Genomic DNA, 15,409 nt, shown 5'->3' with positions numbered 1-15,409 from the left:
TGGATTCAAATCCTGACTCTGCCACTTACAACCTGTGTGGTATTGCCCAAGTCATCTAATCTGTTTGAGTCTCAACTTCCCAATTTGTAAAACGAGGTGAGGCAAAAATTAGCGATCTTGCAGTCTAGATCTTTTCATTGTTGTTCAGTCTTTTCAGTTGTGTCCTACTCTTTGTGACTCCGTTTGGGGTTTTCTTGGCAAAGATACTGGAGTAATTTATCATTTCTTTTTCCAGTTTCTTTTACAGACAAGGAAAATGAGGCAAACAGGGTCACACCCTGTTTGTAAGTGTCTGAGTGTCTGAGTAAGTAAGTAAGTGTCTGAGACCAGATTTGAACTCAAGAAAAGGAACTTCCTGAGTCCAGACCCAGTGCTCTATCCACTATACCACTTAGCTACCCTGGTCTAAACTTATTATGCTATAATCCCACATTGGCTTTTATACGTAAGTGCATGGTAATTTTAAATAGTCATCCTTAACAGTGGCATTCTTGCTTCCTTGCAGGCTTTTCTGTCTTTATTGCACAGAGTAGAGGAATAGGAGCTAGATTCCACCATCACATGAACATAGTTGTCTGTTCCCAAACAACAGAATCAAATATGATAGTAAATGGAGTTCTTAATCAAGAAAAGATCTGAGTCTAATTTAGCTCAGTTCAAATCAAACAGTATTTATTAGGTGCCAACCTACTGGGAGTAATTAACAGAGGACAACAGTAAGGTTGATATTTCTTTTAACAGTCATGAAATGTAAAAAGTACACAGAAAGAGAAGATATGGAACTGAATAAAAGGAGATCCATCATGAGATAGTCTTGACTGTCAAAGCTGTAGTGAGGAATTTTTTTCACATGTCAGTTAACAAATATGTTTAAGGGCTTTTTATGTCCCAGGTACTGGGCTAAGGCAAAAAGTATGGTCCTTGATCCTAAGGAATTTATATATTATAATGGGAAGACATAATTTAAATAAGTAGAAACAGTAAGATACATATGGACAGGAGAAGGCAGTAGCAGCAGAAATGTCTTCTGCAGAAGATGGGATCTGAGCTAATCCTTGAAGGAAGTCGAGGAAACTTAAAAGTGGAAGTAAGGGGGAAGAGCTTTCAGGTATGAGGCATAGCAAATGCAAGGGGATGGACTTGAGAGATAAAAGGATGTGTTCTCAGAACTACAGGGAAGCTAATGTAGCTAGAGCATAGAGGACAGGAAGGGAGTATAGTATATGAAGGTAGGAAAGATAGGAAGGAACCAAGTCATAAAGAGCCAGCAAGCAAATCAGGATGGGAATGGAGAGCATAGCAGAATTGCAATGGAGAGTCCATAGGAGAAGAATGAAACAGCAACACAAGAGGGTAGTCCACTGGGAGGGGTCCACAGTACAAAGGACAATCCAATGAGGTGAGGAGGAATAACAACCTAGAACACAGCTAGTCCAGTAGAGCTCAGGGCAGTAGCAGGACAACTGTGGGAATAGTTATGACAAGAGAAGAGTTAAGAATCTAGCCCTCACCCTCATAATGTCTGAGAAAAGTTTCAGGTTCCAGGAAAGTGCTGCCAGGGAAACAGAAACCTAGGGACTTTGGTCATGGAATGTAGTTACATGGCACATGTCATTAAGGGCCAGCTAAGGACTATGAGGTCTGTATCACAGGAAGAAATCATATCCCTTTGGATATTGACACACTAGGGAATAGCCCTATTTGTCCCATGCTAGTTATGTCTTTGATATGACAGAAAAACCAGTGTATCAATGAACATCTTTGTTGTCTAGATGCCAATACCTTTCAAAGCAGAAATTGACACATATTTGGAAACTGGAAGCTTACTTACTGTTTGCTGAGGAATAGGACAGAGTAATTACAAGATTCCTTTTCTAAGAAAGATGGAGTTTTCCAATTAGTAATGCAAGTTAGTAAAATGCATACTATTTGAATTCTCGAGTTTATTTGAAACTGAAAACTATCTGAGAAAAGAAATATAGCTACTAAGTGCTATAACTCAAAGAAAATATGTCACCCAGATTACAGCTGTGATTGTAGCAACAGGATCTGGTCTTAGTCACAATGCTCAAAGCAGACTAAAGTGGTGAATGCAACATATTCTTCAAAGAGTGGATTGAATGAAGGAAGGAAAAGTTGAGTACCTTAAAGGCAGAGAAGAGAAAAGGCAGCAACTGACAGACTCAAATTCTTTGCTAGTGTTGATTAACATCTTTTATTGTCATCTTAGTTCATAAAACTGAATCTCATTTGACACAGAACAAACCTAGCTCAGCAGACAGCGGCAGATCTTTTAAGTTGAAAGTCATAAACAGAGAGGAAAAAAATTCCGTGAACAAGCCTTTGATTATTTTAAAAAATAAATGCTCTCCTACCTTGTTCCATTTCCTCCTTCCTCCCACCCCCACCAACCCTTGCCTCTTAGATACGGTCTGCACTCCATCAGTATTTCTTTCATTTGGTTATTCAAAATCATATAACAGATGGAAAATGATTGCTCCAAATGTAGCAGATGGTTGTATTTGCCTGAACTAGTTACACTTGCAAAGTATCTTTAATTTTCACGTACAGAACTCCATTCCACAATTTTTATCCCCCAATATTAAATTATGAGAGGGGCGATAGCTTTATGGCATGGTACCCTTGGGAAGATACTGACAGCAGGAATGATAGCTGTTAGAAAGCAAAAATGATTCCTTTTGCTTTATCAACTTGAATTAATTTGGGCCCATAATTGTTTTAATACTTTATCCCCATAATGTATCCGCCCTCATCCCAACACTTGTACTCTAAAACTTGAAGAAAGACAGTTTTGTAAGCATATAGTTCTAATCTGTAGCCACCTTCAACAAATTTGATTAATTGTTGAGTCTCACTGAATTTTCTAGAGTCCATAGTTGTAATCAGTAGTGAAAGTAATTATGATCTAACTTTCCTAATTTATTTTTCTCCCTTCACTAATTCTTCATGTGCCCAACATATTACACTGATCAAAAGCTTAAAGAATCTGTTGAACTATAAAGAGAAAATGAGATATGGTTTGCAAAATATTGAAAAGAGAATCTTTAGTTTTTAGATTCCTTTCCTTTCTGATTTCAAGCTTAAACACCTTTGGTCCAGATCAAAAGTTCAATGACTATGGAGATGGGAGAAAGGACAGGAAAGTACTCAGTGCTCCCACACATGGGGAAGAAGGTAATCTTCTTAGTAGAAAACCAAATATTTACTTGTTTTCACCTCCCCAGGGAAAGTTACTGCCAGAGTGTTGGCTACTCTTTTAATTTAATCTTTTGTCTGTTTTGAGAAGAACAAAGCACTTTCAGCCTTAAGAATTCTGTTAGCAGCATCCATTGCTGTTTCAGAACAGACAAAACAATGAAAGTAGGTGGTGGTTCTGTATGAAAGTATTTTCTTGATTTTTCCTCCTCAAAATATATGTGGAAGGAAATATAAAATTAGAAATATACCACTAAGTATAGTAACAACATACAGTAAATGAGGCAAGTGACAGTATTACTACAAGACATAGTTCTTAACTCCCCCAGGGCTGTGCCATTTCACAGTCTTCTGCCTCATCTCATGCTCATGCTCAGAGCATGACAGAAGGTTGCTATGCAGGAAATTCTTACATTTCCCACTCATTGTGTCTACAGAGAATATACCAGGATCCACTTCTCTGTATAGGTATATAGCCAACCCCCTCCTCTACTACCACTACACTTAATTTGAAATATTTATTTTAAAAATTCTTCAGAAAAATGTTACTATAATCAAAATTTTAGAATACAGATATTTTATTCTAATTTCCCTACTTTTCTATCCTTCTGGAAAAATCTTATATACCTTATAATGCTAAGTATACAACATGATATAAATTATCATCAGTAAAATGAAACTAGTAATTGACTAAAGATAGGGAAAATAGTTAAAATTATTTGGGGACAGGGTAGTATGGAAAAATCAAGTGATAATTAAAGTTGAAATACTCAGTCTGTGATCTCACCAATATAGGTGTTGGCTCTAATGATGCAAGCTGAAATTGATCTATGCCTACCTATTCTGTTTGTCTCCTGTCCATGTTCTTACATATATGTACCACAAAGGATCCACCTGATGTGCTCGACTTCTCTTAGCATTACAAGGCAACCATTAGAGTTTGCGTGCTGTCCATCAGTTATCTTCGTGTTTATTGTATAGCCAACACATTTTTCATTCATATGTAACTATAATGAAACCTATACCAAAATAATACAAGGTTTTTTGAAACATATAACAACAGAAATGCCCTTGATCACTGACCCTCTATAAAAAATATTAAATGAAGCATTAAAATAAGCCAAAATCTACTCTTCATCGTCATGGAGAAGATAGAGATCAGAGTTCAATTCAAGGAGATATTCCCCGTAGATGTTGAGGCCCCAGAGATACCATGTTTTGAAAACAGCATTGTACTCATTGTCTTAAACCCCAGAGCATTTTAAATTAGAATTAGATTCATAATTAGATTTAGATTCATTTAGATTCATAATTAGAATTAGATTCATTAAATTGAATTAGATTCATAATCCTTTTAAAGAGTTTGGTCTAACTCTCCACACAGAACAAAATCAAATGGAGGATGACTGCCCATTTTATTAGACTATGATACCCCATTGAATAGACAAACTATATCTAATAGACAATGAATCATCCATCTGTGCATGTTTGTGTTTGTATGGATACATGAACATACATGAATATATGGAGATCTATGTATATGTATTATATATATAATATGTATGTGTATGTATATACATATACACATATGTATATATACATATATTATATATATATATATATATATATATATATATATATATATATATATATATATATATATATATATACATATGACAGAAGCAGGAGGTAAAGAGTGAATTTTGACTAGAATTGAAGAATACTTCCGGAAATTGATATTTTTGGAGGTTGGTTTGTTGTTATCATTCCAGTTATTTGCCTTAATAATACCAACCATATCTCTGAAACAAAAGTCTATCCTTTTAATGTCACTGTTCTTCTGATGTTTTTGTGTGACTGCAAGTAATGAAACATCTTAATCTCTAACAAAAGGAATATGAAGATCACACAAAGGGTAGTGGAGAGGTCCATGCTATATGTGAGCAGTTTGAAATGGAGGTATAGGAAAGGAATTAGTGAGGAAAAGTGGTAGAATTGATATCATCTAAGACATGTCATTAGAGAAATTAAAGCAATCAAAATGAATTAACTCACAAAGGAAATGTATGTAAAGAAAAGGGCTGAGGTCAGAGGATTTAGCTTAAAGGAATCTCACTTAGCAGTTGGGGAAAAGATGAGCTAGCAATGGAGAAAGAAGGGGAAGAGAGGAGAAAAAGAATTGTGAGATTCTGTGTATTATGCCCGGTATAAAGAGAACTAAAAAAAAAATAAAGTTAACATCATCCAGTGCTACCAAAAATTCAAGGAAAATAGAGTGAGAAAAAGTCACTGAATTGAGCTAGAAAGGAAGCTATTGGTTACCTTTAGAGGTAGTTTCCATAATATTGTTGAGGCCAAAGTCATCTTTGGATGAATTTAGAAGGAAATTGGCTTTAGAGAATTAATAGCCCTACAATTATTTACCATGATTAGATGCCATCTGAAGTCTTGTGATCAGTTCAAGGTGCCACATTTCATTCTAAGAGGAGTATAGATAAATTAGAGTGTACCCAGAGGAGTAGAGCCAGGATGATGGATAGTTTGGAGAGAATTTCATATAATGAATGGATAAAGGAATGGGATGGTTAGCCTAGAAAAAAAAGAAAAAAGGGAAAACATGAGTGCCATCTTTAAGTATTTGAAAGGCTGTAGTCTGAAAGACATTTCTCTTTTGTACTAAAGGACAGAGCTAAGATGGATGAATGAGAAGCTGAACGAAAGCAGGTAGTTTTTCAGTAGAAAAACCACATTTCCAGCAAATCGAACTGTCCAACAACAGAATGGACTGCTCGCAACTTTGTTGGCAATATTCAAAAGACTTCCAATGGTCACTTTTTAGGGTTGTTAGGGAAGGTATTCCTTCAGCAGAGGAATGATTGGACTAAATGGTCTTTGAGTTCTCTTCCAAATCTAACTCCATAAGGCTATGAGAGATATCAGGGTTAGAATGGGATGGGAGTCATATAATTAATGTCGTAGTTGAAGCCATAGGGTAAACAAGTTAACAGAAAGAGAATACAAAAGAACAGAAAAGGAATGAAGTAGGCCCTGAGGAATATGTGCATTAGAGGCATTTAGAAAGAGTTTTCAGAGCATCATGAAAGTATGATGTCTCTGAAGTTAAAGAAAGAAAGAGAATACAGAATTAGAAAAGAAGATGTTCAATAGCATCAAACTCTGTAGAAACTTTAAGGAAGATGAAAGCCAAAAAATAGCCATTAGGTTTGGCAATTAGAAAATCGTTAATGACTTTTGAAAAAAAATCAGTGGAATAGTGGGAAATGAAATCCAGATTTCAAAAGTTTGAGGAGGGTAAGAAAGCAAAAGCTTCAGTATTTTTTTCAAAAAGTACAGAAATGAAAGGAAGGGAAAAAAGATCAAGAATGAATGAATGAATGAAAGAGTATTTATTAAGCTCTTAAAATGTGCCAATCTCTGTACCGAGTACAGGGAACACGAACACAAGCAAGACAGACCTTGCCATCAAGGAACTAACATTCAAATGGAGAAAAATCACTCAAAAGTGAGGCTAGAAATGAGAAGGGTATGAGTGAGGCTGCCTGGCTTGGAAATAGCCAGGAAGAGACATGGCAGCCTGGTCTCTAGACAAGAAATCCAAATCTAATATCCCAGGGACAGAGTTTGAGTTCTGGTAGGAGTGGAAGAAGGAAGATGGTCAGAATTCAAGTGGCATTATTCCCATTTTACAGAAGAAACTGAAAATGAGAATTCACACATCTAGTTGATAACAGAGGCAGGATTTGAACTCACATTTTTCTGACCCAATGTCTAATACTCACTATTGGGAAACCTGGATGTGTTCATAGGCAGGTAAGAAGCCACTGAGTGACTGAAGGTTCATGAGAGACAGGGGAAGATAGCTGGAGCAAGGTCTTTGCAGCAGGAAGAAATGTGATCAGGGGCATAAGTACAAGAATTAATGAGGAAGAGAAAGACCTCATAAAATGTCACACTTGAAATGGAAGTCATAGCCCATCTAGCCCAGAAGCCATCAATCTGTAGTGCCTGAAAAGTTGCTCCAGTGTTGCTCAACATTGTTGGAACAGGAGTAGAGAAGGAAATTAGGTCATTGACTAAAAATTAAGGGTCAGTTATCTTTTAAGGAGGTAATACAAGATGATTCATTAAGCATTGCCTTTTACACATTTATGACTCAGAAACTTTCACATGTGTAATTGTCATTAACCTCTCCATGAAATGAACATTTATCTCTCCATTACCTCTGGTTTCAAAGATGAAACCAGAAATAGAAATAAGATGATAATTTTCTCCTTTACGAGAAGACAAAATTAAAAGGTGAGTTTCTAAAATATTTCAATATTTTCTTAATACATATCAATAAACTGAAAAAAATAAGGAAAAAAAGGAATTTCATGGTAGTTACAGAACCATTAATTTAGTATAGCATAATATAAAGAGCCCTGAACTTAGGGAGAAAAATTCTGGACTTGAATTCTGACTCTACCACTATCTATTTGGGCTATAAAATTCAAAATGAAAGTCCATAGGCTTTGCAAACTACATTAGCTCCTCCTTAGCTGCTGATAGGTAAGTAGAAAAATCAAAGTTTGTTGTGAATTGGAATGGACCATTGCTTCCTTCAAATCCAGATTGCTGGCTTCATGATTTCATTCAGCAACCCATAGGACAAAACCCAAATAGATATGGCTTTAACTCTAAGTATGAGTTATGTATGATGATTTATCAAAGGAAACCGAGAAGTGATCAAATAAACAGAGACCCCATTGGGCAGTATCACAAAAGCCTAAAGTGCAGAGAAATGCTTTGTCATGTGCTTCAAAAACATCAACAAGGATGAGGACTGAGAAAAGGCCATAAAGGTTAGCAATTTCACTGGTAACTTTGAAGAGAATACTTTCAGTTACATGATGAGGTCAAAGGCAAATTGCAAAGGATTTTGATGATAGCGAGAGGAGAAAAAGTGGAGTTACTGAACGGAAACAGTTCTTTCAAGAAGTAAGATACAGGACAATAGCTTAGAAGGCAATAGGGTCTAGTACAGGTTGTTAAGGATGGGGGAGATTTGGGCATCTTCATAGGCAGCAGAAAAATCGGTAGATAGGGAAAGACTAAAAATTGAAAAGAAAAAAGTAAGATGAGAGTGGTGCACATCTACTAGAGAAAATAGGATCAAGGGGTACATATAAATGGATTAACTTTGATGCAGAGGATGATGGGTGTAAAGGGGGAAATAGTACGGGTGAGGGAAGAGTGACAATTTCTAAAGGTTGTGTGATGAGAAGGGAAGAAAAAAGGACTTGAGGCACATACCTTTGGTTTTTATCAGTGAAGTATGAAGTGAGGTCCTCAGTTGACATACCTGGGAGAAGAGATTCTGTGATTAGCTTGAGAAGAGAAGGTTTAGAACAGTCATTGTGGGGAATGGAATAAAGAACCATATGGGAGATAAAAGGATCATCTTCCTGCAGTGAGGATCCATTTGAGATTATAGCAATGCTGTCTTTGTAACTGGAATAAGTGTGTCTTTCCACTTCCCTATGGCTTCACTCACCATCCCTGTGACTTTCTAGCTCCAACCCAATTCCCTTCATACACTATGCCCCAATATAGGCTGTCTCCCTATTTGAATGTGAACTCCTTCAAGGGAGGGACCAGATAAATTCTGTAAGTGTAGCCCCAACATTTAAAACAGTGCTTCACATGTTGTAAGCATTTAACAAACGTGTATTCAACCATTTACCATTTATGCATTTGTAGTGGACCCATCAGCACAGGTTGATGGATAATCTTGAGAAAATGTCATGTAATAAATGGATGAAGGAACTAAAGATGGTTAGCTCAGAAAACAGAGGAATGGATCCCTGATTCCCTCTTGTTCCATTCAGTCTCACTTGAGGAAATGGCATATGGAAAGAATGAAAAGGGATGGCAATTCATCAAAGGCCTTTAAGCTGTGGCAGGATAAGGAAGCAAGTCTTTCAGAAGTAGAGCACATGAGAATCACTAAGTAATTGAGTCTGGGAAGGGAGGGGAATGTGTCCAGAGCAAGGCTGAAGGATGAAGGACAGAAATATCCATGAAGACCAGGAATGGGCTTCTAGGACGGAGTTAGCAACATATGGAAGATGAAGGCCCTATGGCGTATTTCTTTATAGCATTCAAATACGTAGGCTTTGCTCTCTTGTATCCCTTAGAAGACTTCTCTAATCCATTAGATAAAGTGATTCAGGGAAACAGAAGTAGCAGCTTCTCCTTCTTCCCCCTCCTATTCTTGCACGTCTCTGAAAAGATCCCTTTTTTTATCTGAATAAGTCTCTCAAAGAAAGTTCAAGGACATAGGCTTTTCAATGAGAAGACTAAATATAAAAAGAGAACATTTTCCTCCCTATATCAACAAAGATGCTGTGCCAATTAATTGAGTTGTTGCTGCTATTTAGTGTTACATTTCCAAAGTGTTTTTACATCATTTTAATTGGTATGTTTCTTCCATATCCACCATATGTCTCATTATGTCAAGGAAATAGCCTTGGGTTTTCAAAGGCTTGGCCAACAACGTATTTAGAAAGGCTTTGAGCATGTGCTTCCATGATGAATCCTACATCTTCTGCCCAAGGACCATTCTAGCTAATTGAAGATTATTATTATTATTTCATCTAGTTTTTCTATAGCATTTTCAGGTTTAAAAAGTGGTTTCCAAATATCATTTTATCTTATCGTAGGCAACTAAGTGGTTCAGTAGAGAGAGCTCTGGATCTGGAGGCAAGAAGACCTGAGGTCAAATCTAACTTCATACACATAAAAGCTGTGTGACCTTAAGCAAGTCACTTAACTTCTATTTGCCTCAATTTCCTCATCTGTAAAATGGAGGTATTAATAGCATCTATCTCCCAGGGTTGTTGTGGGATCAAACAAGATGATACTTACAAGGTGCTTAGCACAGTACCTGGCAAATAGTAGGCCCTATATAAATGCTAGTTGCTTCTATTAATAGTATTGCTGTTATCTTTACAACAACCATGAAAGATAAGCTTTCATGATCCCCATTTTACAGCTGAGGAAACTGAGACAAACATGTCAGGTGACTGGCCCAGGGTCCCACAACTAAATAAGTGTCCAAAGCTAGATTTGAACTTAAGTCTGCCTGACTTCAAGTCCAGTGCTCTATCCACTACTATACTATAATGACAAAGCATCTTAGCACCACAGGATTGGCTATGAGGTGCTAACTCTTCTTGGCAATAGCAACTTGTTAAACTTTGACCTAACATGCCAAGGAATTATGATCTGCATCAGAGGAAAACTAGCTCACAAATCATGGATCAGTAAAGTATTTCGCTACGAGACAGGTTGTTTTCAAACATAACAGATATCATATTGACACAGAGGAATGTTGCATGTTTATATTCAAAGGGTGGTTCTTATAGTAGAAAGAGAACCAGGGTAGGACTCAGAAGCTGTCATCGAGCCCTGACTCCAGTAATGACTGACCGTGGGATCTTGTTCATGTCATGCGATCTCTTTATGTCCCCATTTTTCCATCAGTCAACCAAGACCGATATAATGTTTTTGAGGTTATAATAATCAACTAAATAAGGGGTACAAACTGAACTGGAAAACTCTAAAGTGCTTTCCCAATATGCTGGGCCTATAATTTTTAGTTAAATGGGCTCCTCCCAACTCTGAGCCATTCCTAAGCAGCAAAATATAGAGCAAGCAGTTTGCAAAGGAACACTTTTGCATATTAAAATCAACTAATTAAAATAATTTAAAAGCACTCTGGCAATGCAGTACTAAATAGCAGTAACCACCAAATGAATGTTGCTATAAAGAAAACATTTTCCCTTTATTAATCCTGGGTCCCTGAATTTCTCTTGAGAGGGCTGCACATAAGTAAGAGGGGCCAATGATAAGGAAGATAATTATGATATACTCTGAGTTGGTCAGAGAATATCCATAGTAATATATTGAGTCCTGAGAAAATACTTTGGGAAGGACTGGGATAAATCAGAGCAGGTCTGGAAGATGATGGTGAGAAAAATGGAAACCTTGCCAGATGAGAATCAAGATGGGGAACTGAGAGGGTTTAGCCTAGAAGGAAAAAAAAAGAAAAAGACTTCCAGGACAGCTATTTTCAGGTACTTGTAGGGACAGCATGTGGAAGAAGGATTAGATCTGTTCTTCTTGGTCTTAGAGGGTTATATGAAAATTGCAAAGAGACAGATTTGGGCTTATTTTAAGGAAAACTTCCCAGCAGTCAGAGCTGTCCAGATGCAGAACAGATTGCCTATATAGTATATTGCAAACTTCAAAGTACTAGATTGTACAAAGACAATCTCTCCATCTATCCAAATTTTATTCTTCCCTCAAGACCCAGTCCAAATCTCACCTTCTCCACGAAGCACTCTCTGACTACCCCAGAGGACATACTGATCTCTCCCTTTCTTGCATTCCAGTTGTATTTAAAGGCAGAGCCATTCTGCCTTTCTAACTTCCCTGCACTGAGCATTTTGCCTGATTTATCCCTCCCAGCAAAAGCAGATCATTTCTAATTTCACCACCATGCTGCTGACTCAAGCCTTGGATGCCTACCATACCCCTCAGCCTCCTCACTCCTCTGTTTGGAGCTCTGGAGGGCAGAGTACCAACCTCCTCCCAGTGCCTTCTTTAACAGAGGGCAGAAACCAAACCTCCAACTCATGCCACATCATCTCTTTTGTTCTACCCAGATTTAATTCTATAAAACAATATGCCCTTATGCTAGGTAACCCCTGCTGCCCCCGCCCCATCCCTGTTTTCCTATCTCCTTTTGTGTGTTGTCTCCCCTTTGGACTGTAAGCTCCTTGAGGACAGGAACTGTCTTTCTTTTTATTAATTGTGTCCCCAGGACTTAGCAAAGTGTCTGGCACATGGTAGGTGCTTGGACTGGGCCATGATACCTGTCTGAACTTTCCCAGTCTGTTCATTCCTCTGAAGCTCAATTTTTCTTGACCTTGACCTTTCTGAGCCAACCCATGCTGTGATATGTCAAATAAAAAAAAAAACCAAACTCTCACAGGGGTCAAGTGCTATGTCCTTGAGCCAAAAGCATTTAGGTTAGCTACAGCACTCTTTCCTTGTATTTAGTTACTAATAGATGTCAACAGAAAAGACAGAGAAAGTCAGAGTCATTGGTAAGTAACGACTGCTTAGTTCTGGGTTATTTAACTGTATCTTGGTCTCTTTCTCTGAATTAATTTCATATTTCTTTAGCCAGGCCGCTCTTTGTCAGGGATAATCATAGGTAGACTATTATCAGCTGTCATTTTTGCTCCCATTGTCCTATTCTAGGAGAGGTTAACCCCAAATCCTTCTCTTTGAATCTAAATCTTGCCTGAACTTCAAGGCTCTACTTAAATCCACTCTTCTCTTTGAAGCCTTCCCCAGCTCAGTGATCTCTATATCCTCTCAACTCACAGCTAAAAATTCTATACCATTTATTTAGCACTTAATCATATCATATCTTGTGACATTTCCTATCCAATTGATTAGTATTTAACTTTTTACATGTGTCTGTGTCTGGCCATTGATCATCCCTCGTGGCCAAGGACAAGGATCATTTATGATATTTTGTGGCATTTTCTATCATTCCTAGTGCTTATTCATAGCAGGAACTTAGTAAATATTGGTCTAATGAACACTGTTTGTGAAATTAAAACACGTAGCTCTTTATTCTTTTCATTAATATAATCCCTTTCCTTTTTACCCCAACTTTTGAGTATGCATTATTTGGGATAGTAGGTGAATGGCTAAGACTAGAAATTGTGTACAGGAACAGAGTAACAAATTATGTACTACACTTACTTATTAGAAGGATGATAACCTCCAGATGTTAGTTCTTTAAATTACTTTTTTCTAAAATTGTAGTGACATTCTATCCACTTAGCTGTGCACATGTTGTATTCCAATATAGTCGAATGTGAGCTAGATTTTTTAGTTCTGTGTTCTCAACGTCTGGCACAGTTGAGATGTACTTAAAGGTCTGATGAATTTAATGACATAGACTATGATCATATAGTCAGGACTTCCAAAAGAAAACAACTTTATATGAACTTTTCTCATCTGTGCATTTCAAAAACTGTTTTTTCATCACTGTATTTTAACTCATCACAGACATATATATAGAATGCTCTAGTCATAATTAGACAAATATTCATAAGCTGTTTTTAGAAATCTACTTCCAGGTAGGGTATCAATCAATCAATGAACCATCTATAGGAATTTATTCAACATCTATTAAATGCCAGGTAATGTCCTGGAGAGAAGAGGCAGGAGAAGGATATGGAGATCCTACAAAATCATTTTGACTATGATATGGACAAGTGAATAAACAGGAAGACAGGAATGTAATGTAAGACAGGAAAAGTAGAGAAACACCAGTCTCTCGTTCAGTCATTTTCAGTTGTGTTCAACTTTTTGTGATCCTTTTTGGGGTTTTCTTGGCAAAGATTGGAGTGGTTTGCCATTTCCTTCTCCAGCTCATTTTGCAAATGAGGAAACAGAGGCAAACAAGATTAAGTCACTTACCAAGGATCACACAGCTACAAAGGGTCTGAGGCCAGATTTGAATTAGCAAGATGAGTCTTCCTGCCTAGCACTGCAGGGAAGTTGGAAAGGCAGAATGTTCCCACCTTTAAGTACAACCAGAATGCAAGCAGGGGAGAGATCAGTGTAGCCTGGGGCAGCCAGAGAGTGCTTCATGGAGGAGACGAGATTTGGACTGGGCCTTGAAGGAAGAATAAAATTTGTACAATCCAGTCCTTTAAAGTTTGCAATGTACTTTATAGGCAGTCTGTTCAGGCCTGTCACTTTATCCATGAAGCCACCGAGCTGCCAGGTTCTATGGGATTTCAAACACTGGGCTGTTTTGGAACTTTACGTAATAAGCAATGGGGAGCCATTGAAGGGTTTTGAGCAGAGAGGGAATAGGATCATATCTGTATCTATAGAAGACCCATCTTGTAATAATATGAAGGATCAACTGGAGGAGAGAGACAGTGAAGGCAGGAAGACCTGCTAGAAGGCATCGCAATAGTCCCAGCAGGTGCTAGTGAGGATCTGTATTAGTAGAATAGTACTAAGAATAGAGAGGAGAGACTGGTGTGAAAGATGTCAAGAAGTCTGAATTGACAGAAGATGGGAACTAATTGAGAGATATAGGACAAAGAAGAACCAAAGATTATTGCGACTTCAAACATGAAAGAGATGGGGTAAGTAACGGCACCACTAAGATAAATAGTGAAATAGAGAGAGGGAACTGATTTCAGGTGAAAAAGCTGGGTTTTAGATATGTTTGATTTGAGGTTTGAGTGGGATATCCATGTAGGAGCAGGTGTCCCTTTTTTAAAAAATTATTTTATTTTTAATTTATGGAATAAAGCAAGCCTTTCCACAACATAGTACAATAAAAAAGTGATTGTACATGAAACTGCAAATCTATTATGTACAACTGTTATCCTTTTTAAAAATAAAATAAAGTTATCGCAGAAATTTGTTTATTTTTTCTTCTTCCCCCTCCTTCCCTGGAGATGGCTACCATTAGACAGAATATATGCATATGTGTGTGTGAAATTATTCTATACATCCTTCCATTTATCAATTCTTTCTCTGGATGCAGATAGCATCTTCGTTCATATGCCCTTTGTAGTTAATTTGGGCATTGATCTGGAGCTAGAGAGAAGGGTCACAGCTAGAGATACAGAATTCTGTTAAGGTGATATCATGAGAGTGAATGAGATTTCTGAGAAAGACAGCGTAAAGCAAAAAGAGGGACAAGAACAAAATCTTGCAAAATGCCACTGGAAATTCCATAATCTCTCTGGATCTCATTTTTCTAATCCATGAAAAGGAAATTCTAATACTTGTAATACCTATCCCATGGGACTGTTAGAAAGAAAGTTCATTATAAATCTTGAAGCACCATTTAAATATCATCAAAATTATTGTTATACTGTTTTGTGTTATTTCATAACTTGCCTCTCCAAAATAGTTTATAAGGCAATCACCCATCATACTTCTCAGGGCCAAAAGCAGTTGACCTAAGGCAAATAACAGGCTTTCATCAAAATCTTGATGAGTAACATTAAATGAAGTGACCTGGTCAGAGATGAGGAGGAGCTGAGCTGTTGACACACTCTGTGTGAATTGAGTGAGC

At 37.3% G+C, this 15,409-nt stretch overlaps 1 protein-coding gene and 1 long non-coding RNA gene across 2 annotated transcripts in view; one reads left to right on the top strand and one right to left on the bottom strand.

The window, feature by feature from the left end:
• The window catches only part of LOC140533091 (uncharacterized), a 47,174-nt gene extending 38,517 nt beyond the window's left edge, over positions 1-8,657 (bottom strand). The window contains exon 1 of the long non-coding RNA XR_011976795.1: positions 8,530-8,657. This is a non-coding gene — a long non-coding RNA (uncharacterized lncRNA). The remainder of the gene's footprint in view (positions 1-8,529) is intronic.
• The window catches only part of CNTNAP2 (contactin associated protein 2), a 2,725,119-nt gene that overhangs the window by 2,603,487 nt on the left and 106,223 nt on the right, over positions 1-15,409 (top strand). The window lies entirely within an intron of this gene.

Source organism: Notamacropus eugenii, chromosome 3, assembly GCF_028372415.1.
Source record: "Notamacropus eugenii isolate mMacEug1 chromosome 3, mMacEug1.pri_v2, whole genome shotgun sequence".
In the NCBI taxonomy this organism is placed as follows: Eukaryota; Metazoa; Chordata; class Mammalia; order Diprotodontia; family Macropodidae; genus Notamacropus; species Notamacropus eugenii.
This window is presented reverse-complemented; position numbering and strand designations above follow the sequence as displayed.